Here is a 25,682-nt window from a genome sequence, read left to right as displayed (position 1 = left end):
GAATTCCAGTTCTAGCAGCATCATGTTCAATCTCAGATCTTAAAATAGGGTTTATTTACTATATTTAGAGTTTGATGTTCTTCTTTCTTCCAAAATGGTCTAACAACAGAAAAAAAACTGTGAACGCTCGCTCTTCTCTCCTAAATAACCTATCCTATAATAATTCATACAAGGACAAACACACACAATGTGGCCAATGGAAAGAACGCCTAATCTTCAACAGCTAAGTAATTTCGGTTTTGTGTGTGTTGTTATAACTCAAGTCTCTCTCTCTCTCTCTCTCTCTCTCTCTCTCTCTCTCTCTCTCTCTCTCTCTCTCTCTCTCTCTCTCTCTCTCTCTCTCTCTCTCTCTCTCTCTCTCTCTATCTCTCTACTGCTCCCTCTCTCTCTCTCTTCCTCTCTCTCTCTCTATCTCTTATCTCTCTCTCTCTCTATTTTATCAGCCTCCAAATTTCTGGCAACCACACCTGGTTCCTAGATACCCACATACGGCAGTGTATGGCACTCATGATGGGATGGATGGTGGGGGTGGCTATGTACTAATGGATGGACGCGCTCCAGAAGCATGGATTGGATGGCGCCAGAGGCAGTTCCTGGGGTCAGGCCAAGTGAGGAGCTGTAGTAAACAGCAGATGGGGGGGGGGGGGGGGGAGTGGTAAGTTAGTACAGACGTAGTAAGTGGGTGTAGCTAATGATAAAGTTAAGGCCAACTCTGTTCTCAAGGCCACACATTGTTGTATTATTTTTTTTGGAATTCTGACACACAGCCCAAGCTGGGTATAATAATTCACTGACTGACTATAGGCTTAATCTTAGAAGCTCTTCACTGATCACAGGGGCATGGTATTTGGTGGGGGGGGGGGGGGGGGGGGAGTTTTCGTAGCGTATTACAATGCAAATCCTAGAGCGGTGTATGCCAAGGTCCTGTTAATCTCGTGCAGGTGGTTCTATGGTGAGTGAGGGAGCACATGAACGCTTCACCCGTAAGGACTTAATCTTCACACAGAGAAGTCGTGGGGAAAGTGAGCTTTGTTTGCCGACAGATGCGATTTGTAGTGTGGATCGGGTCTCATTCAATACACAGTGAGGTCAACCCCTACGCAATTCCTTCATGAGGCAATGGGATGAGAATGAAAATGGATTGTATATGTGCCTTATTAAATCACGAACAAGTCTGACGCTGGAAAGTTGATGACATTTCTTGTTGGTACACTCTGCCCCGGACTTCACAGGCTCTACACATCAGACTATACACAAGATGAACAAGGGCTTATATAGATAGAGAAATATACCAAGGCACCTGAGCCCTAACCCCCAAAAGTCGCATCATTGAGACAGCAGACGTACCCAAGGGATCAGCGAGTGTAGTGCAGAACGAGCCATTCAATGTGGGAAAAGTGGGGAGAATAGACAAGCGGCCCCTCAACCCACTGAAAGCTCCAGCCATGATGCAGAAAAGCAAGCAAGGCAATCTAGAAACTCTCCCCCAAACCACTGGAGAAGGCTCTGGGTGGTCTCCAGGATGGTAAGGGTGGGCAACCGACTCCCGACTGACGGAGCGTCGTGACTTAGTGTTTAGTCCTTCCACAATTAAAGTCGGGAGATTGTTCTCCCCCCCCCCCCCGCCCCCACTGTCTCTTATACTGAAATAAAAACGGTGGAACATTGTCAATGGAACAGGGGCGGCACTTGGGAACCTACAAAAAAGACATTTCATCTGAAACCATAACTAAAGCGCAGTGAGAGTCTCCTCCCGCTCCCAGCAATACTCGGTCAAGGTACTTCTCCGGTGTCGCCGAAGGCAGCTCACGCTGACCTCAGCAGATCGCATCTGCTGTTTTGGAAAGCTGCCCGTGATCCAGAACTATACCCGGTCTCTTTTTTCCCTCTACCCCTTCCCGGGGAGTCAGGAAGAGGAAAGGATGGGTGACGCACGGCAGTAACCGCCTCAGCCAAACGAGAGACAGAGAGAGAGAGAGAGTGTGTGAGAGTGAGAGAGAAAGAGTTACATGGTGTATTCTCTGTCCTTCCCGCCCTTCCTGCCTGTTGGCTGACAACAGGGTGATTCTTGTTTGAGTCTGACAATGTGATCAAAAGCGATTGCTTCTTCTACATATTGTAATGACCTCGCCGTTGACATAACGATGTCCAGTCATTAGTATTTGAAGGAACTGTTAATGTTACAAAAAACAGGTCACTGAAACCCGTAACCAACGGCAAAATCCCGCAAAAATCCCACACCTAACAAACACTGGTTCCAAGGCCCTCCCCCAGCTGACTAATGATTCGCCAGCACACTGATTGACAAGAGAACATGCAATACATGCACATAGAACAACTGGCATAGCGGACAACGAAATACAATGCAACACATAACACCAAACTATTTTAATGTCCTACAATATCTTCATTCGCGTGATTAAGAGTACTTCTAACGTCATCACTGTGAAATTTACTTTTGACTGAGGCGAAGGAATGACTTGAATGAAGGATTTATAGCACAAACCAATGCTGAAACCGGGTTCTGTTACCATAACTAACTATAAAATAGTATCATAGTATCTAGTTTCCCTAGATATGTTCTAGGAATAGGTATCTGCGCCAATTTAAATTTCTAACCGCTCCAGGTTAAATTCTGACCAATCAGGACAACTCCTTGCAAGTCAATCACAGGTCCGTGAAATGCAGTTCTGAGTAGCAGAGAAACAAATGGAGGCAGGGAGCAGACATTGAGCAGACTATTTGGCGACTTAGTTCAACCAATCAAGTAGGTAACCCGTACAAGGAGTTTGTATCAGTATTTTGCGTGCAAGGAAGAAATATGACAGTAATTAGGAATGAAGAACAAGCATCAATCCACTCAACCTTCTAGGACTGCAACTTCCTTGCAAACCCTGTGCAAAGCATGCATCTGCAGAGATTAGTAATCGCTGAGTGTGGGTGTAGCAAAAACATGCAGACTGTGTAGGCCTACCTGATACTACAGATAACGAAGCATATTTTTACATGTGCCTGGAAGGAATATGAGTCAAAAAGAGAAACCCTTAAACTACCGGTAAGGACTGTAATGGATTCATTCCGGTTAATCTTCAAAGGGTTAAAAAACCACAGTCGTTTCAAACCACAGTGGAGGGAACCACCCAATTGTTTATTCTTCTCACTTTTACTTTTCCTTTCGGATTTTTTTTTTTTCAGTATAGGCCTATGTGATGGGACAAGCAAACACAGGCACACAGACCCACTTCCATCGTTCAGGAGACAAGACGTCAGCTCTGTTGGACTTGAGAAAGGTAAATTGGGATCACTTTTGTCCATCAGTCCATCATTCAGCGGATTCGTTGACTAACACCGATTTCTCAGAGAACGAGGAACGTTGTGGTGCGGAATCATTTTGATTGAAAGTCAGTGGAGTAATGACAAAAAGGGTTAATAGAAAAGGTCGATCAAATCATGCTTCTAATCTCTTCTTCTTACTGGTACTCAACAAATTGCATGTATGATGTATGCATATCAAGAAAATGTATCTAAGTTCCAAAAAGAGATTCTGCCTCTTGTTCATTTGGTTTTGACATTTCTTCTATTCGTCTAAATCAACATACATTCAGGGTCTTATCCTCAAAGTGTAAGAATATGTTTCTGAATGGGTGAAAAGTAGTAGTTGTAAAGCACTGCGGGTGACCACAGATTAGAGTGCTAAGGAAGCGCAGTTTATTCATCTTTTATATACATTAACATCTATGTGTCTATTCTTCTAGCATGCGCTCACTGGCTCTCTTCCTGACCTTTGCGGTCTTCGGCCTCGCTTCCCCTCACCTCAACGACCAATGGGAAGCATGGAGGGCCGAGTTCCAGAAGGTGTACACCGATGAGGTACGACCACCGTGCACGCACACACACACACACACACACACACACACACACACACATACACACACCAGAGATGGAAATTAACTTTTTTGCCCACCAGCCACTGTGGCAGGTAGATTTAAAAATCTACCAGCCACTCATCTTTTTTACCAGCCACTTTTTATACGCTATATATTTAATATATGCGTACATTTTAAACAATATAATAGTAACAATAGATAAGAAAAGTGTTTTTCATACACATCAGTTGGTGTTACGATGACAAGTTTGGGGATAATTCATCTATACAAAGTATTTTCATTAAAAAACGAATTGACATTAATAATAAACAACATGCATGGCTACACCATCATAAGTCAATAGGAACATTTGTTTTTTTTGTATTTACATGTGACTGTATACAATGTGTCCACACAGACATGGTAACTAACGTATGATAGTAAGCATTATATGCCCTTAACACTAATATTCAGAAGAAAATATGTGTGGCATTCAGTCCAATGCTGAAAATATATCTGTGGCATTCAGTAGGCCAATGCTGTGGTAAAGTGTGTAAAGTATGACCAAGTGTTTCTTTCTGTTCAATAGATAGAACTTTATCAATCCCCTGTAGGAGAAATTTGTTAATGTTTGTCCCTATAAAACAATAATGGTAAAATAATAAATACAAAACACGACGGTAACTGAGTAGGTCAAACCGTCCAATCGAAGGCTCTACTTAACCACTCCCCCTACTCACTTCCACCAATGCGAAGCGAACAGAACTGAGTAGGGGAGGGCGTAGCCTAACTAGTTTGTGAACGACCCAGAGAAACGCAACTCAAATTCAATGTGAACATATATGAGGCTTTAATAAAATCCCGGACGATTTTGAAATTCCGACACACATTTTTTAAAAGTGTGTCAAAAGAGGGCTTGTCCGGGCAAAAGAGGACGTCTGGTTACCATACCGTGTGGCGTGTGAGCGTGTGCATGGGTTGAATTGCGTGTCTCACGCCGAACGCGTGACTTGAGAGCCCTGTTACCGATATTATCCCGGATATTGACAGTCGCAGTTCAGCAAAAGAGGCGTAGAGGAAGAAGGGGCCCGGATGTTGACAGTAATGGTTGTGGAACTGTGCAGCGCCGTATAACGAATGTATTAGATATGCAAATTTGATCGGACCTGACTGGAAAGTATTACCCGCCACAGTGGCGGGTGAAGTGACACAATTCACCCGCCACCATACAATCCACCCGCAAATGGCGTGTGGCGGGTGTTAATTTCCATCCCTGGTGTGTGTGTGTGCGTGTGTGAACATGTAAGTGTGGCTGATTATGTGAGTAAGGGTGTGTGTGTGTGGTGTGTGTGTGTGTGTGTGTGTGTGTGTGTGTGTCAGGGATGGAAATTAACACCCGCCACACGCCATTTGCGGGTGGATTTGTATGGTGGCGGGTGAATTGTGTCACTTCACCGCCACTGTGGCGGGTAATACTTTCCAGTCAGGTCCGATCAAATTTGCATATCTAATACATTCGTTATACGGCGCTGCACAGTTCCACAACCATTACTGTCAACATCCGGGCCCCTTCTTCCTCTACGCCTCTTTTGCTGAACTGCGACTGTCAATATCCGGGATAATATCGGTAACAGGGCTCTCAAGTCTCACGCGTTCGGCGTGAGACACACGCAATTCAACCCCATGCACACGCTCACACGCCACACGGTATGGTAACCAGACGTCCTCTTTTGCCCGGACAAGCCCTCTTTTGACACACTTTTAAAAAATGTGTGTCGGAATTTCAAAATCGTCCGGGATTTTATTAAAGCCTCATATATGTTCACATTGAATTTGAGTTGCGTTTCTCTGGGTCGTTCACAAACTAGTTAGGCTACGCCCTCCCCTACTCAGTTCTGTTCGCTTCGCATTGGTGGAAGTGAGTAGGGGGAGTGGTTAAGTAGAGCCTTCAGATTGGACGGTTTGACCTACTCAGTTACCGTCGTGTTTTGTATTTATTATTTTACCATTATTGTTTTATAGGGACAAACATTAACAAATTTCTCCTACAGGGGATTGATAAAGTTCTATCTATTGAACAGAAAGAAACACTTGGTCATACTTTACACACTTTACCACAGCATTGGCCTACTGAATGCCACAGATATATTTTCAGCATTGGACTGAATGCCACACATATTTTCTTCTGAATATTAGTGTTAAGGGCATATAATGCTTACTATCATACGTTAGTTACCATGTCTGTGTGGACACATTTGTATACAGTCACATGTAAATACAAAAAAACAAATGTTCCTATTGACTTATGATGGTGTAGCCATGCATGTTGTTTTATTATTAATGTCAATTCGTTTTTTTAATGAAAATACTTTGTATAGATGAATTATCCCCAAACTTGTCATCGTAACACCAACTGATGTGTATGAAAAACACTTTTCTTATCTATGTTACTATTATATTGTTTAAAATGTACGCATATATTAAATATATAGCGTATAACAGTGGCTGGTAAAAAAGATGAGTGGCTGGTAGATTTTTAAATCTACCTGCCACAGTGGCTGGTGGGCAAAAAAGTTAATTTCCATCTCTGACACACACACACACACACACACCCACACACACACACACACAGGCCCTATTTTAACGGTCTGAAACGCAAGTTTCAGGATGTGGGGAAGTGCATGGGGTCCACCGTGCAGTTCCCCTCAGACTCGTACAGAACTCGGATGAAATCGCCTGCCAGGGACACACCGCAGAGACACACACACACACACACACACACACACACACACACACACAGGCAGGCCCACAGGTACAGAGACACACACACACACACACACACACACCTACACCCTTACTCACATAATCACCCACACTTACATGTTCACAGACACAGACACACACACACACACACACACACACACACACACACACACACACACACACACACACACACACACACACACACCACACACACACACACACACACACACACACACACACACACACACACACAGGTCCTATTTTAACAGTCTGAAACGCAAGTGAGAAGCGCAAAACGGAAGTAGCTTTGTGGGCGGGTCTCTGGCGCTGATGCTGTTATACCGGCGGATAACTGACTCTTGCACCCAACGCAAATCTAAAATGGGTTGGTCTGAATACCCATAGTTGTGTTTTCGTGCTATGGTGCTATAATAATAATAATAATAATACATTTAATTTAGAGGCGCCTTTCAAGACACCCAAGGTCACCTTACAGAGCATATAGTCATCATTCAAAACTATGTAAAACAGACTAGGAATAAAGGAAAACAGAGGTTAAACATGAAGAATAATAATAATTAATAACACTCAAAGACGCCTAAAGTGAAGGGGGGACCTCACTAACCACCACCAATATGTAGCACCCACTTGGGTGATGCACGGCAGCCAATCGGTGCCCAGAACGCTCACTACACACCAGCTTGAGGTGGAGAGTTAGGGATGAGGTTAGCTATGGTCTCCTCCAGGCGGAGGCGGTGTACAGAAGGGCCGTGTGGGAGAACAAGTGGAGGCTGGTGAGGAGGCACAACCTGGAGGCCGAGGCCGGGAACTCCACCTTCACCCTGGGCCTGAACCAGCTGGCTGACATGGTGGGTAGTGATGTTATGGTTTGCGTCGAGGCATCGGGGCGTGTGTCGAGTACGTCTGCTCCTCCCCCAGCGAAGCTCCGTATCGAGTAGGATTCACATGGGCGAAATGACGAGGCGTGTGACGTTCGAGGCTTCATCTCGGGCTTTTCCGCGATATGGGTTGATAATTGGCACATCATTTACAAAAAGAAGATCCTACCAATTTCAGAGATTTCAAGATTCAAGCCACTTTAATGGCTATTGAATTAATCACACTCATTCTCAGTCATCATGCAGTGTGATACCACTTTAATCCATTAATCACTTCAAGTATTATTGTTTCAATTATGAGAACTGTAGTTGATAAATCTATTTTGGCCGGTATGACTAGTAAAAATTGTTGCCAAATGATTTATTTTCTACCATGAGCTCGGGAGATATTTATGAACGGCACACTCACACACATGTATCACTGAAATGACTTTAATTCTCAAATGATTTGATGTTGTATCAGCACACGAAGCAAACATCACATTTTGGGGTGGGTTCACTGGAAACTCTTTTTCATCACCACTAGGTGTCCCTAGCGTACTTATTTGAAGCTTTGAGGTCGAACCACTTTGGTGGTTCATCTGGCTGAGAGGCTTTGACTGTCATGAGCTATGGTCATGAGGCATCATCTCGACACCACTAATGGTGGGTCCTCTACCGCCTCTGTGTGGCTCTCGTCCAGCTAAGCGCTGCTAATTGCAAAACAATGTTGATCTGGATCAGACCGGTTCCCTTGACAGCGCTTACTCAAACCACCCGCTGACTCCCGGTTGTAATCTCCCGATACATATCTGATACATACCAATTATACCATCAAAACGGATTGTAACAGCTAATCACATTCACACCTGGTGGTATAATATGTCACCTTTAATCCAGAATAAGCGAGCAGCCGGCGGCGAGCAGCGAGCAGCGCCGTTCAGTCTTCTTCAGAATGATGTGGAAGTGGAAGAACCAGAGACGTCGGTGAACCCGACGCAGTCGTTTGTGATTCATAATATCGTCTAGGGGCGCACACAGCTTTTGGCCGTGATAATATGGATTATATGATCTATCTATGTATTGTATGAAATTATTTAGATATAGAGCTCCAAGTGTTGTACACTTCTTTGTTATTTGGATAACCGTTCTGCTGTTGGTGTTATGGCGCATAACACGTCGGACTCTCGTCTCTGGTATTTCCACAACGAGACTCGTAGTGGGGGTTATCTCAGCCATGGTTGAGAAGGAATTGGGGGAAAGGAACTTTGGCTTTGATTCCCTGAAGTAGATGAACCACGACATGGAGGAGAAGCTGATTATCTGAACGGATCACAGCGAATGGATACAAGTCACCACATTTGAATTCACGTTCTGTTTCTGTGTGAACTGAAGACCACAGACGAAGTGAACGCAAAGCTCAACCGTCTCAAGGAGGAAGACCCCACCAGCTTCGACAGCTGGACCTCCACACGATGGGACAAGGGGCTCGAAAAACTCCCAGAGAGTGTGGACTGGAGGCAGAAGGGTCTGGTTTCTCCTGTCCAAAACCAGGTGAGTGAGGACAGAAGGAGAGAGAGAGAGAGACGCCAGCGGTCCATGAGCAGCTGCTCCAGGGCGTGGTCAATGTACATCTGCCCGATGTACTAACATGCACACACACACACACACACACACCCTCGCTCACATATAAACACCCACACTTGCATTACACACCTTCACAAACACACACCATCGAACACCATACACCCTTGCTCAAATAAACACCCACAGATGCATAACACTACTTCACACACACACAGAGCATCACACACCCTCACATACACACACACACACATACTGCATTACACTCCCTCACATACACACAAAAAACACGGACACACACATATTCACACGAGCTCACACAAACATAAACACCCGCAGTACCTGTAATCCCCAGGGGCATTGTGGCTCCTGCTGGGCCTTCAGCACCGTGGGGGCCCTGGAGGGCCAGATGGCGAGGAAGACCGGGGTTCTGGAGCCCCTCAGCCCCCAGAACCTGATGGACTGCAGCCTCGAGAACCACGGCTGTAAGGGGGGATGGGTCTCCAAGGCCTTCCAGTACGTCATCGATAACGACGGCATCGACTCCGGAGATGCTACCCCTACGAAGAGAAGGTGCCCTCGGTTTTCCTTTTCCTAAAGTTCATTTACTACTACTTAGACCACAAGGTTCTGCTATTTTGCTCTTCTTGAAAGCACCCTGCTACCGACAGGTGCGGGTGTGATTAGCCGTTACAAGCCGTTTCAAGCTCTGCCTTGCCCAGTGCTTTAGTGACATCACAAGGGGGGGTGTCCCCCTAGATGTATGATTGATAGAAAAGACAATCAGTTGCTACAGTCCACTGGGCAGTCTGGTAGGCGGATGTATCGAGAACCCATCTTAGTGGACTCTCAGACTTGTGAGAGTGTCACCGAGTCACAGGGGAGGTCAGATTTAGAAAATGGCTCGTCATGGCTAATCGCACTCACGCCTGGTGGTAAAATAAGGGCCCAATACAAAACATGAAGAGGTTAATTGCTGACGTTATGGACTCCAAACCATGCCCACAATGTACAGAGAGACAGACATCCATACAGATAGATCAGATGGACAGACGGACCACAGACAGTCATAGTTGCATACATATTATACATGAAAAACATACATACCGTATAGACGGACAGCATGACAGCATGCAGCCAACAGCCTGACATGCCTATACGCGATTCAACCTAGTTGTGTGCGCCTTTTTTTTGTTTGTAATTATTTCGCTATACTTCAAAAAGGTCAGAGATTGCAGGTATTCATCCAGAGGAAGAGCTGGCTACTGCGTGTCTTTTGCCGCTGTTCCGAGCAGCAATGAAATGGCCCTGCAAGCTGCCGTGGCAAAGGTGGGGCCTGTGTCGGTCAGCATCAACGTTGGTTTGCCATCGTTCCATCACTACAAAGAAGGTGAGGTGAACCCAAACACATTACAACCAATCAGATGGGAAATACACGTTAGAGCAAATCAGATCACTTGAAGAGATACAGCAGAAATCAAAATAAGTGAGAATGTAGGCGGTTTTAACATAGAGAGATTATTCTGATTGAGAAAGTGTTTCACACACCTGTGATTGACAGGCAAGATGGATTGCCCAAACCAATCACAGAAGAGATACCCTGATTGGTCAGAAATTAGCAGGGATATAGTACAGTATATATGCAGTATAAATTGGCTCATGTGGTGGCAGGGGCTGTTACAAAAGACCGGTTACAAAATCAAGGCCAATGTGAGACCAGGGCCGACCAGGGATTGGGAGGGGACGTAGCAGGCCAGCAGGGGGTTGGTTGGAGGACTTGGCCCGAGCACACACCGTGAAGTCTTGGACGAACGGCCGTGTGTCGGCGTCCATTGTTTTCCACCAAAAGTGCCGCTTCAGGAGGGACAGGGTTCGAATCACGCCAGGGTGAAAGGCAAAGTGAGACGTATGGCACCACAACAGAACATGGGAGCGACCAGAGTTAGGGACAAAAACACGATTTCGGGGACCGTTACCCTGGATCCGGTTCAGAAGCTTGGGCCCTCCGGACAAGGGACTCAATCTCCCAGGTGACAGCCGCCACCTTGAGGCAGGAAGAAGAGAGGATGGCGTCCGGTGGAGCCGGCGAGTTCTCCGAGAAAAACTGACGAGAGAGGGCATCCGGCTTGATGTTCCGGGATCCAGGACAGTAGGTAGAGAGGTAGAGAGGTCCTTAAAAGCCTCGATAATTTCCCAGAGAGCTTGGCAGTGTTACGGAAGGAGTCCATGTCCGCTGGGTATACACTGGAGCCAGGAACGAGTAACTACCACGGTATCTCGAAGTACGATCTGGCGATGACTGCAGGGAAACCAGGTGTATTTGAAGGGGAGTTGAAGAGTTGATGCAGGCCAGGTGTGAGCAGTTGAGTGGCAGGCAAAGCACAGAGACAGACAGGGGGTGTGGCCAACACAGGGGGAGAATACACAGCACCACACATTGGCACATTGGTCAACTTAAAACAGATACTCACAGCGCATATCACTCACTAACAGCTGACTGACGGCACTTCCGTCAAATATAACAGGGTTTTCTTTGTTCATATTTTCTGACAGTATTCACTGTTCTCTTATTTAGAATCAGAGGGAAGTTTCAAATTCAGTTCATGCGCTGCTACATGTTTAAAACTAAATGCTACTTTTTTCGTAGGTGTGTACGATCCGCCAGACTGCAGTACTCAGACCATCAACCATGCTGTACTGGTGGTGGGCTATGGCACAGACCAAGGACTAGATTACTGGATTGTGAAAAACAGGTGAAGACCACTCCCACACCCTGTCTGTGTGGAGGCTGTTTGTGTATGTGCTTGAAGCATCAGATAGACATTAAAAAGCCAAACCAAGGAGACGCAGCTGAACACAGCAGATCCTGGTCTGACGTTCCTACTATAGGAATTAGTAGGAGCTATATGTAGTAGTTAAATATTAAGACTACTATTGGGTACCAATGACAGAGGACCGGAGCTTAGTTTGATAGAATACGGGAACAGTATCCGAAATATGCCAATATGAATATCATTAAATCACTTAAATAAACAAAATACTCTTAGTGGAACTTTTTAGTACAAATGCGTGACATTGGAGGCGAAACAATGTGTAATTTAAGGCAAATACAATTATTTTAACCATCTAGCAAATGCTTTGAATAGACTATTTTCCAGTGGCATCATACATTTGTGTATTCAGCAATGAATTACAAAGACCAAACAGATACCACACATTAAAAGTGGCACGCAAAGTAACAATGAAGTATAAAACTTTATCATTGGATATTGTGTTTTTCTTTTTGCTTTTCTCTAGATATGTCAACATTCTCCACTCTTCCTTTCCAGCTGGGGTTCTAAGTGGGGAGAGCAAGGGTATATCCGCATGGCCAGGAACAAGAATCTCTGTGCGATAGCGCGCCGTCCGTTCTACCCTATAGTTGGTAACTGATCAGGGTCCCTTGTGGTCGTTCCTCACAAAGAAATGTTATGCTGTAAAACAATAAAAGGATTTGAAAGTTTTTACTCTTCTGTGTCTCCTCATTGGCTTCTTCTGGTTTATTTGATTTTAGTTTAATTGTTATAATCCTGCATTGCAGTTAGAACTAGAATATTGAACAATGATTACAAAGCTAATGAAATGAGCATACATTATGATATAAATGAAACAAATAAAACGTATATGTTGCAAAAAAAATGTCTATGTTCTACCAGAAAAACTAGTTTCTATTTCGTTTTTAGTGTCAAATAAACCTCCTTTGTCTAGCGATTGCTTCTTCTACATATCTTCATTCACGTGATTAAGGGTCCATCTATCGTCATCACTGCAAACTGTGGCGACGAGGCCTGATTTGAATGAACACAAACCAATACTGAAACCGGGTTCTGTTACTATAACCAATCCCACTTTACCATGGGCACAAGGTTAAGAGTGGTCCTGGATTAGAACGGGTCCACTGCACACTCATCACAACACACCACCAGGGTCGGTCATCATGGACCTTATTCACGTGGCGGCCATCACTCCCCCAGTGGCCCTCAGTCCCCCAGTCCCCTGGTGGAGGCCCCAGGGCTGGGCAACAGGTTGGAGGCAGCAGGAGGCCCCAGGGCGGCCCACAGTGAAGTGATCCTAATGTCACCTTAAAGCTGCTAGGTACGATTTAACAGCTAGAAGAAAATAACCCTGTCTATTGGAGAATCACACAACAGTACAAACATGCTTACCCTTACTCTGAGTATTCTGAGGACACTGTACTCAGTAGATTAGTTTTACCTGCCTATCCACCATTCAGTCGGTAAATTGTTTTCTCCGTTCTCTTTTAAAGATCGGATGATGTGGGTCCCATACATATCTTCGGCTTGGGCCCCCAATTTGCTAAATCGGCCACTGTGTGAATACCTGCCCATAAAGGGTGCAGCAAGATGTGGAAGTAAAAAAACGGTGCTCGTGACCTTTAATGCCATCAAACTGTCAACAGCTGCAGTCATGTAGAAAATTTTCCGTTGACGTCGGATTCATCAGAACATATTAAACCACGCTGAGAAACAGCCAACAATACAGAAAACAATAGTAAAAATCGAAGTATCAAACAAAATACCGATGTAGGCCTACATGCGTAGTCCTGTTTACTTAGAATGCTAATTTGTTTTCTGCACAAAGTACAACAAAGAGTTAAAAACGAAATGATTAATTTTAAATCCCATTACATGAGTCGTTGTGTGTGTGTGTGTGCGTGTGCGTGCGTGCGTGCGTGGCACCTTGCCTTGGCTCCTTTCTGAATAGCTGCCTGTAAAGGCTTTAAAAAGATAAGAAGGAAGAATCACAAGAAGAATCCAAGTCAACAATCCAACTTAATACGCTGTTGTGTATAAAACTCAATTAAAACAACAAGTAAGAATTCAGTTTACCTAATTCACTAATTAAATGATGATATTTTTTACTGCAATGCATCATTGCAACAGTCTTTATATTTACTGTTAAATTGCATCCTTTTGTGGGACTACTGCGTGTTTCTAAAAACCGCCCCTTATATCGCTTTAATCTAAATACCTGTTTGTAAAGGGTGTAACAAGATAAGAGCAAAGAAACACAAGAAGAATCCAACCCAACGAGATGACTCATTGACGGGAAGAAAATAACCCTGTCTATTGGAGAATCACACAACAGTACAAACATGCTTACCCTTACTCTGAGTATTCTGAGGACACTGTACTCAGTAGATTAGCTTTACCTGCCTATCCACCATTCAGTCGGTAAATTATTTTCTCCGTTCTCTTTTAAAGATCGGATGATGTGGGTCCCATACATATCTTCGGCTTGGGCCCCCAATTTGCTAAATCGGCCACTGTGTGAATACCTGCCTATAAAGGGTGCAGCAAGATGTGGAAGTAAAAAAACGGTGCTCGTGACCTTTAATGCCATCAAACTGTCAACAGCTGCAGTCATGTAGAAAATTTTCCGTTGACGTCGGATTCATCAGAACATATTAAACCACGCTGAGAAACAGCCAACAATACAGAAAACAATAGTAAAAATCGAAGTATCAAACAAAATACCGATGTAGGCCTACATGCGTAGTCCTGTTTACTTAGAATGCTAATTTGTTTTCTGCACAAAGTACAACAAAGAGTTAAAAACAAAATGATTAATTTTAAATCCCATTACATGAGTCGTTGTGTGTGTGTGTGTGTGCGTGTGCGCGCGTGCGTGCGTGCGTGGCACCTTGCCTTGGCTCCTTTCTGAATAGCTGCCTGTAAAGGCTTTAAAAAGATAAGAAGGAAGAATCACAAGAAGAATCCAAGTCAACAATCCAACTTAATACGCTGTTGTGTATAAAACTCAATTAAAACAACAAGTAAGAATTCAGTTTACCTAATTCACTAATTAAATGATGATATTTTTTACTGCAATGCATCATTGCAACAGTCTTTATATTTACTGTTAAATTGCATCCTTTTGTGGGACTACTGCGTGTTTCTAAAAACCGCCCCTTATATCGCTTTAATCTAAATACCTGTTTGTAAAGGGTGTAACAAGATAAGAGCAAAGAAACACAAGAAGAATCCAACCCAACGAGATGACTCATTGACGGGAAGAAAATAACCCTGTCTATTAGAGAATCACACAACAGTACAAACATGCTTACCCTTACTCTGAGTATTCTGAGGACACTGTACTCAGTAGATTAGTTTTACCTGCCTATCCACCATTCAGTCGGTAAATTGTTTTCTCCGTTCTCTTTTAAAGATCGGATGATGTGGGTCCCATACATATCTTCGGCTTGGGCCCCCAATTTGCTAAATCGGCCACTGTGTGAATACCTGCCCATAAAGGGTGCAGCAAGATGTGGAAGTAAAAAAACGGTGCTCGTGACCTTTAATGCCATCAAACTGTCAACAGCTGCAGTCATGTAGAAAATTTTCCGTTGACGTCGGATTCATCAGAACATATTAAACCACGCTGAGAAACAGCCAACAATACAGAAAACAATAGTAAAAATCGAAGTATCAAACAAAATACCGATGTAGGCCTACATGCGTAGTCCTGTTTACTTAGAATGCTAATTTGTTTTCTGCACAAAGTACAACAAAGAGTTAAAAACGAAATGATTAATTTTAAATCCCATTACATGAGTCGTTGTGTGTGTGTGTGTGTGCGTGTGCGTGCGTGCGTGCGTGGCACCTTGCCTTGGCTCCTTTCTGAATAGCTGCCTGTAAAGGCTTTAAAAAGATAAGAAGGAAGAATCACAAGAAGAATCCAAGTCAACAATCCAACTTAATACGCTGTTGTGTATAAAACTCAATTAAAACAACAAGTAAGAATTCAGTTTACCTAATTCACTAATTAAATGATGATATTTTTTACTGCAATGCATCATTGCAACAGTCTTTATATTTACTGTTAAATTGCATCCTTTTGTGGGACTACTGCGTGTTTCTAAAAACCGCCCCTTATATCGCTTTAATCTAAATACCTGTTTGTAAAGGGTGTAACAAGATAAGAGCAAAGAAACACAAGAAGAATCCAACCCAACGAGATGACTCATTGACGGGAAGAAAATAACCCTGTCTATTAGAGAATCACACAACAGTACAAACATGCTTACCCTTACTCTGAGTATTCTGAGGACACTGTACTCAGTAGATTTGCTTTACCTGCCTATTCATTCCATTCAGTCTGTAAAAAAAAATTCTCCGTTCTGTTTTAAAGATCCTGCACCCCTGACACACACCCAAAATCAGAGCCAGTAGGCCCGAAGTCAGATCTGTCAGTATATGGTTCCGCCTTCAACACTATCCTGCCAAACAAGCTACACAGCAAATTACACAAAACCGGCATGAACACCACATTATACAACTGGATTTTGGACTTTCTAACACACCGCACACAACAGGTCAGGATTGGCAAGCACGTCTCCCCCACCCTGCCCATGAACGCCGGGGCCCCTCAGGGTTGCGTGCTCAGCCCACTTCTCTACACTCTTTTCACTCACGACCCCTGCTCCTCTTCTCCATTTACCCTCATAGTGAAATTTTCTGACGACACAACAGAAGTACGATCTGGCGATGACTGCAGGGAAACCAGGTGTATTTGAAGGGGAGTTGAAGAGTTGATGCAGGCCAGGTGTGAGCAGTTGAGTGGCAGGCAAAGCACAGAGACAGACAGGGGGTGTGGCCAACACAGGGGGAGAATACACAGCACCACACATTGGCACATTGGTCAACTTAAAACAGATATTCTCACAGCGCATATCACACACTAACAGCTGACTGACGGCACTTCCGTCAAATATAACAGGGTTTTCTTTGTTAGTATTTTCTGACAGTATTCACTGTTCTCTAATTTAGAATCAGAGAAGTTCCCTTTAATAGAGGGAAGTTTCAAATTCAGTTCATGCGCTGCTACATGTTTAAAACTAAATGCTACTTTTTTCGTAGGTGTGTACGATCCGCCAGACTGCAGTACTCAGACCACCAACCATGCTGTATTGGTGGTGGGCTATGGGACAGACCAAGGACTAGATTACTGGATTGTGAAAAACAGGTGAAGACCACTCCCATTCCCTGTCTGTGTGGAGGCGGTTTGTGTATGTGCTTGAAGCATCAGATAGACATTAAAAAGAAAAACCAAGGCGACGCAGCTGAACACAGCAGATCCTGGTCTGACGTTCCTACAATAGGAATTAGTAGGAGCTATATGTAGTAGTTAAATATTAAGACTACTATTGGGTACCAATGACAGAGGACCGGAGCTCAGTTTGATAGAATACGGGAACAGTATCCGAAATATGCCAATATGAATATCATTAAATCACTTAAATAAATAAAAAACTCCTAGTGGAACATTTTAGTACAAATGCGTGACATTGGAGGCGAAACAATGTGTAATTTAAGGCAAATACAATTATTTTAACCATTTAGCAAATGCTTTGAATAGACTATTTTCCAGTGGCATCATACATTTGTGTATTCAGCAATGAATTACAAAGACCAAACAGATACCACACATTAAAAGTGGCACGCAAAGTAACAATGAAGTATAAAACTTTATCATTGGATATTGTGTTTTTCTTTTTGCTTTTCTCTAGATATGTCAACATTCTCCACTCTTTCTTTCAGCTGGGGTTCCAGGTGGGGAGAGCAAGGGTATATCCGCATGGCCAGGAACAATAACCTCTGTGCGATAGCGCGCCATCCGTTCTACCCTATAGTTGGTAACTGATCAGGGTCCCTTGTGGTCGTTCCTCACAAAGAAATGTTATGCTGCATACAATAAAAGGATTTGAAAGTTTTTACTCTTCTGTGTCTCCTCATTGGTACATGCTTCTTCTGGTTTATTTTATTTTAGTTTAATTGTTATAATCCTGCAATGCAGTTAGAAATAGAATATTGAACAATGATTACAAAGCTAATGAAATGAGCATACATTATGATATAAATGAAACAAATAAAAAGTATATGTTGCAATAAAATGTCTATGTTCTACCAGAATAACTAGTTTCTATTTCGTTTTTAGCGTCAAATAAACCTCCTTTGTCTAGCGATTGCTTCTTCTACATATCTTCATTCACGTGATTAAGGGTCCATCTATTGTCATCACTGCAAACTGTGGCGACGAGGCCTGATTTGAATGATCACAAACCAATACTGAAACCGGGTTCTGTTACTATAACCAATCCCACTTTACCATGGGCACAAGGTTAAGAGTGGTCCTGGATTAGAACGGGCCCACTGCACACTCATCACAACACACCACCAGGGTCGGTCATCATGGACCTTATTCACGTGGCGGCCATCACTCCCCCAGTGGCCCTCAGTCCCCCAGTCCCCTGGTGGAGGCCCCAGGGCTGGGCAACAGGTTGGAGGCAGCAGGAGGCCCCAGGGCGGCCCACAGTGAAGTGATCCTGATCCTGACTGAAGCGGGGGTCTCCGGTCCGCTGGATCCCGCGGGAGAAAAGCCGCCTCAGCTCTACAGAGACAGCGCTACCATTTCACCAACTTGACTACAGGGTAACTCTGAACTGTATTTGGTAGGAGACACACGTAGCTTAGCTGTGTAAACAAGTTAGCTTAGCCGCAACACAATATACGCTAGCCACTACTATTTCTAAAAACAATGACAAATCACCTCCTTAATATAGCCGCTGTCTAAACACATCGTATTCCCTGTGGAAAATGGCTGAGATACATCCAGTTAAAGAAAAGGAGCCCTGGAATGTGGTGGCTGGGCGACTTTCACCAAAGGAAGCAGTCCTGCCCATCTTCATCATGGAAAGGGAAATTCTATCTAAGGACGAGTCTATCAAAAATCCTGTGAGAGAAGTTTTCCACTGCCTCATACAGGAGGTTCACCCTCACCACCTCAGGTCTGTCCAAAGAGTTGGAGCACTCTGGCGTATTTACCTGCATGATAGGGATGCAAGAGCTAAACTCCTTATGAGAGGAATCTCTGTTCGTGGCAAGCACATTCACCTGAAAGAAGAAAATCCCTTCAGTCTGAAATCACGCATGGCCGATCTAAATGCAGTTCAGATCACCATCAAAGAGCTACCAGAATCTGCTGATGATAGTGTTGTGATTGAGTTTCTGAGTGAAAGAGGGTGCAAGATTGTTAACAATGTCATGAGACGCATGATTCGCTATAAAAACCAGCTGACTTACTGTACGTCCACACCAGGAGCGAAACTTTGTGAGCGACCAAAGCGTCTGGTCGCTCACAAAGTTTCGCTGCGAATTTTTCTGTTCGCTTTGGTCGCTCATGACGTACAATTCAATTATGCAGACGCATTTAAAGGAGCCGTATGCGTTTAGTAGGCCCTACAGACAGCCATATCAAATAGTGAACTCTCCCATACACCTTGGCCATATTGCCGAGACGGTTTTGGCGATTTGGTCGCTCAATTTGCTTCTGGTGTGGACGGACAGTTACTGTCCGTCCACACCAGAAGCGAATTGAGCGACCAAATCGCCGGAAGTCATTCACTTTCTATGGGCAAGAGCGACCAAAGCGACCAAAGCGACCAACGCTACCAGCGGCCAAAGTTGAGCGACCAGAGCGTCAAAAAGAAGTTGAAAACTTTTTAACTTTATGCAAATGACTATTATTCGCTTCAGCGGCCAAACGCTGACAGCCAATCGGAATGTCGACGCTCTTCGCTTGCGTGGATCCCAGGGAACACCGGCAGGCACTTTGGTTCCAACCTACATTTATTCACTAGCTGAACAAAATGTCGGTCGAAGTACTAATCGCGGCTGTAACTGGGCACCCGGTGTCATGCCCGGTGTTGTACGAACCAACCCTTTTTCAGTTCAGAGATCGAAACGCCATAGTGGTTTGGATATCAAGTGATGATAAGCGGGAGTATTTATAGGTTACATCTAGAATGTTCGTATTTAAGCGGGAATTATTTTAATTTGCTCTCCATGCCACCAATCTAACCAACCAATCGCGTGTAGCATGCTTTAAACAAAACCAAAAAAGTTTTTGAAATCGTCACATAAACAAACTAATCGACAAGACGAGGGATAAATGACAAAGGATATATCTCTTGTCTTTTATCCCTCTATTCCCCACTATTCACGGAGCCTGAGGTGAATAATTGTTAATTAAATAGTCTAGATAGATAGCCTAGTCAAGTCTTTATTAATACCAAACGACACAAATCGTCGGGAATCCATTTAGGTGGTTCGGCCCACACAGGACAGTAGCCTACAAGACCACACAGAACAAGTCTGACTGGACATACACACAATACATCACATTAAAACTATACACGCGTTGATAGATAGATAGATAGATAGATAGACAGATAGGCCTAGATAGATAGATATGTTCCATTATTTGCCTTGCGGAGCCAACCAGTCCTGTGCACGTATGCAAATTAGCCATGTGCGCCAATGTCTATTTGTTTTGAGTGCGACGAATGAGTGCAGATCATGATTTGCAGATGCAGATCAGTGAAACATATTTTAACTACTACAGCATGCAGGGTTTTTTGTTCTCGGTTGTAATTAGCCTACATTTTAGGATTTTTTTTATATTGGGGGGAATCACTGTCCTCCTGTTGTCGAAGCACTTTATCGAACAAGCAAAACCGTCTCGGCAATATGGCCAAGGTGTATGGGAGAGTTCACTATTTGATATGGCTGTCTGTAGGGCCTACTAAACGCATACGGCTCCTTTAAATGCGTCTGCATAATTGAATTGTACGTCATGAGCGACCAAAGCGAACAGAAAAATTCGCAGCGAAACTTTGTGAGCGACCGGCTCCTGGTGTGGACGTACAGTAAAACTGTTCTAACGGAGACTGGATGGTCTACATAGAAGCCACGCCCCCCAAGCACATTCCTCGGTCGGTGAAGTTGGGCTCACATTGGGCTAAGGTCTTCTACTATGGACAGGTTAACATCCAACAGCATGAAAAGAAGACCCATGGTAGAGCAAACAAACCAGACTTCAGTCCTGCCTCCCAAGAGTCAATCAGGGTTATAGAGGACACCTTCAACATGTATGTGGAAAAAGATCCTTTAACCTCCAAGTATGAGACAGAGCAAACCGGATCAAAGGAAAAAGAGCCTGAGATGGTGAAGGAGATCATCTCCCAAACCCCGGAGGGAAAAGGAGATGAGTCCCCTCCTGAAGCTCAAACCTTGACCAAGGAAAAAAACAACTGGAGGAAAAAGAAGATGCAAGCTACAGAATCTATGAAAATAAACGAGGGAAGACGGGACAAAACTGTCAAAAGGGACACCAGGCCAAACCGTCAACGATCCAACTCGTTTGGAAGTACAACAAAAGTTGATATATCCTCATTTCGATCCTATCTCAAATCAGAAAAAGCCTTACAGGCAAAGAGATCAAGAGATAACAGATCATTAAGTTCTGAATCAAGCATTAGCTCACCAGCAAAGAAGAGGGCTGACACAGTTGTTGCTGACATAGTGGATGTTAAGAACCAGAGGCCTGTTTCAGGTAGCTGGTTTAACATACTCTGAGTTCAATCCTGCGCTCTGAGTTGGTTGACTCATGCCACGTTTATACGTAGCAGGGTATTTATAGAAACAAATATTTCCCCCCCTCCGTTTTCAAAAATAACATTGTGCACACATCGTTTTCAAAAAAGTTGTCGTTTACATCAAAACGGATAAATACGCCGTTGGGACATTATAACTATGCCAAACCCCGTTTCTACCCGTTGACACGACAACATGTAACCGGCGTTCTCAGAAATCTCCACTTTGGCCGGAGTTTTCAGAAATGATCGTTTTCTGTGACAAAAACTGCGTTTTCGTGTAAATGAGAGGCCAAACCGTGTGAAAATATCTGCGTTTTCCCTTCGTGTAAACGGGGCCTCTGAGTTCAGGGTTGAAAAGCAACTCTGGGTTTTCGGTTTCAGAACAGGTGATCAGCGTTGGGTTAATCAACTCTGAGTATGTTCACTCTGGGTTGAGGGTTTGCCTGTTGACTATGAAGAGCCATCATCAATGGATCTCTGATAACATGATCAAACATGGACCAAAAGCGTAGAACCACTTACTTTTCCCCCACGGAATTGGAAATTCTAATGAACGCGTATGCCGAGCAGTTACCCATTTTAACAAATGGGTAACTGCTCCCGCGGCAGCGAGAGCGTGAGAGAGAGCTCGGCAGGAAATAGCTGAACAAGTCAATGCGTGAGTAAAATAAATTAGCAAAATAAAATAAAAATAAGAGGAAGGAAGTTTAATATCTTCCGCTTATTCAATATGTCATTTCTGTGTCTGTGTGTGTGTGTGTGTGTGTGTGTGTGTGTGTGTGTGTGTGTGTGTGTGTGTGTGTGTGTGTGTGTGTGTGTGTGTGTCACACACACACACACACATAAATACACTTCTTTCTCCTTTTTTCCCACTATTAATATTTTCACAAGAGTAACGAATCGAAGCAGAACCATCATTGACAACTTCATCACAAACATTGAAAACGCGAGCATTGACATGGTGTAATACTTTCAGAGATTTCTGACCATCTACCTATTGTTCTATTCATGCATCTCTCGAATAAATTTAAACTTTTTCTACATAAAGAAAAAGCCAAGGTTCTACATTTAGAAACACTGACAAACTTACGTGAAAACATGTTAAACAAAACATGGGATCATATTTACAGCTGCCGTGACACCGCTTATAACTTATTGGTAAATGAAATAACGGACTCTATGCAGAGCACCATCCCTGAGAAAGTTGTTGTGAATGGCACCACAAATAAAAACGCCTGGATCACGAGGGACATCAAAAAATCTATTTCTCATAAAAATAATTTATATAAACGTTACATTAAAAATCCATCGGATGAAAATAAAATAGAATTTGCACAATTTAGGAACAAACTCACACAAATGATTAGAAAGGCCAGACGATACCATTTCACGGAACTCCTGGCTAAATCACAGGGCGATGGCAAAAAAACCTGGCAGGTGCTAAACAACGTTCTCGGGAAGGGCCCAAAGATTACTGTGTTACCTGATGTCTCGAACGGTGAGAGAAACGTGGCGGAAGGTGATTCTAACCTTGCTGATGTCTTAAACTCTCATTTTGCTTCTATTGGGAATAACCTCGCCCAGAACATAGTTCAACCTTTGAATGCCTCGTTTAGCCAGTATTTAAAAGATGGTCAACCTAATTCCTTTTACTTAATGCCAACAAATGATATTGAAGTATCTGAAACTATCAGGAGCATAAAAAGATCTCAGTCATCAGGAACCGACAATATCTGCAGTACTATCCTAAAAGCCATTGTTAACGAAATTGCAGATCCTTTGGCCCACTGTATTAATCTTTCATTATCACTGGGGTCCGTCCCAAAAATGGCCAAGATAGCAAAAATTTTCCCGGTTTACAAGTCTGGCGATAAAAATGATTTAAATAATTACCGACCCATTTCAATCCTATCTTCCCTTTCTAAAATATTTGAAAAAATTGTATACACCAAACTAATTAAGTTCCTAAACTATTTTAATATTCTTGACTCTTCTCAATATGGCTTCAGGAAAAAAAGAACGACATGTATGGCGGTTCTTGATTTAACTGAAAATATATATGATGCTATTGAAAAAGGAGATCTCTCTGTTGGCATCTTCTTGGACTTGTCAAAGGCCTTTCACACAATTGATCATGAGATTCTGTTTCAGAAACTTTATTTTTATGGTATCAGAGGTGTTGCATTGGATTGGTTTAGAAACTATCTTTATGAGAGAAAACAATGTGTACGTATAAATGGCAAATAATCTAGTAAAGAAATCATAAACCATGGGGTCCCCCAGGGATCAATTTTGGGGCCACTACTCTATATTATCTATATGAATGATTTTGTCAACTCATCTAATATCTTCAAGAAAGTACTTTTTGCGGATGATACAAACTTGCTCTTATCACACAAAGATCCGCTTGTGCTGCAATTAATTGCCAATAAAGAAATTGAGAAAGTGAATTTATGGCTTAAATGCAACAAACTTTCTCTAAATACAAAAAAAACGAATTATATTGTATTCCGATCAAATAAAAATAGACAACATATAGAGAACATGTGCCTTAACATTGACGGACATGAAATAAAAAGAGTAAAAAGTACAAAATTCCTGGGGGTCCACATTGATGAATACTTAAATTTTAAATATCATATTGAGCAACTCACCAAGAAATTATCCATGCATTCCGGTCTATTTTTTAAATTAAGAGATTACCTTCCACTTCCAGCACTCCTCACCCTGTAAAGATCTTTATTCAAACCTCATTTATTTTACTGTAATATCATTTGGTGTAACACCTTTCCGAGCTATCTTCATAAATTACAATCACTTCAAAATAAAGTCATTCGCACCATCTTCTGGGCACATTTCAGAGAACACACTGGTCCTCTCTTTGAAGGCCCAGGCATACTTAAGCTTGCCAACCTGAATGTTTTCCTAAACTTATGTATTGTGTAGCAGGTTGTAAACCAGTCCAATGCCTGTCTATGTAAACTTGTTCCTATCTGCAATCCCCTGCATAGACACAATACTAGAAATAAACTCCTGATCACGGGGATAAAACGAAAATTCAAAATCACAAGCTTTAGTGTCGGTTGCCGGGGATTTCAGTTATGGAATAAGCTGGAAAAAGATGTAAAGATGTCTAAATCGTTCAAGCTCTTTAAGACAAAGCTTAAAAAACAATTCCTGTCTAAATATGTCTAAAGATCACGTATCACACCTTTTTAATATATCTAAATAACGCAATTGTAGTACTTTCCCTACTGTGGTTTGGGGGGTGGGGGGGAGGTGACGTGGCACTATCCATTTGGATACTGCGGCGATACCTTGGGTTTGTGTTCTGTATTTTTTATTTATGTATTTTTTGTCCATGTTTCCCGTCTACCCTATGTCTTGTCCCGTCTCAGGTTTCCCCGCCGACAAGCAGCTCCTTGCAGCTTTATGGGGTTTTCTCCTATTTCATATCTTAATTTCAAATGAAATGTCAATTTGTACAACTAGATTGTAAGATATGAATAAAAACACATTGTATCGTATCGTATCGTATACTGTAGGTATAACACGCTATTTTACGTTGAAATGCTACGTATCCAGTGTTCATGGAAACGTACACCGTCAACGTTTTTTCTTGGCGACTGGGTTGTCTTATAATAACTGTAGTTCAGTATCCGGGTAGGAGTTTAAATCGCTAGTGGCAACAAATGCATTCCACTAGCACCATTTTCTTTGTACCATGCCACTATCGACCACGCAATCGCGTTGATTAAAATCGCAGGTCAGGGAGCCTGGCTTGCTAAAGCCTACATCACGGATACTTTTAAAATCATGCCTATTCATCGTTCCAATTGGCCGCTGTTCGGAGTTAAATGGTAGTCTAAATTCTATTTTGCAGTCAGGTTCGTTAGATGCTCGATGCTCTCCTTGACCTGATGAATTTTTCCACAAAGGTTAAGAAAAGGAGGCATAAAGGTTAGGAGGTTTGACTATTCATAGAGGGCCCAGGCCCTTCTCCCTCCAGTCCATCCTCTCTGGGACCTTCTCGACCCCCTTGTCCCATCGTGTGGAGGTCCAGCTGTCAAAGCTGGCGGGGTCTTCCTCCATGAG

At 43.2% G+C, this 25,682-nt stretch overlaps 1 pseudogene; it reads left to right on the top strand.

Moving 5' to 3' along the window:
• Positions 1 to 3,217: 3,217 nt before the first annotated feature.
• On the top strand, positions 3,218 to 12,523 carry LOC130375926 (procathepsin L-like; annotated as a pseudogene).
• Positions 12,524 to 25,682: the final 13,159 nt, after the last annotated feature.

Source organism: Gadus chalcogrammus, chromosome 22, assembly GCF_026213295.1.
Source record: "Gadus chalcogrammus isolate NIFS_2021 chromosome 22, NIFS_Gcha_1.0, whole genome shotgun sequence".
Lineage (NCBI taxonomy): Eukaryota > Metazoa > Chordata > Actinopteri > Gadiformes > Gadidae > Gadus > Gadus chalcogrammus.
Note: the sequence above shows the minus strand (reverse complement) of the source record. Positions and strands in the feature narration are given on the sequence as shown.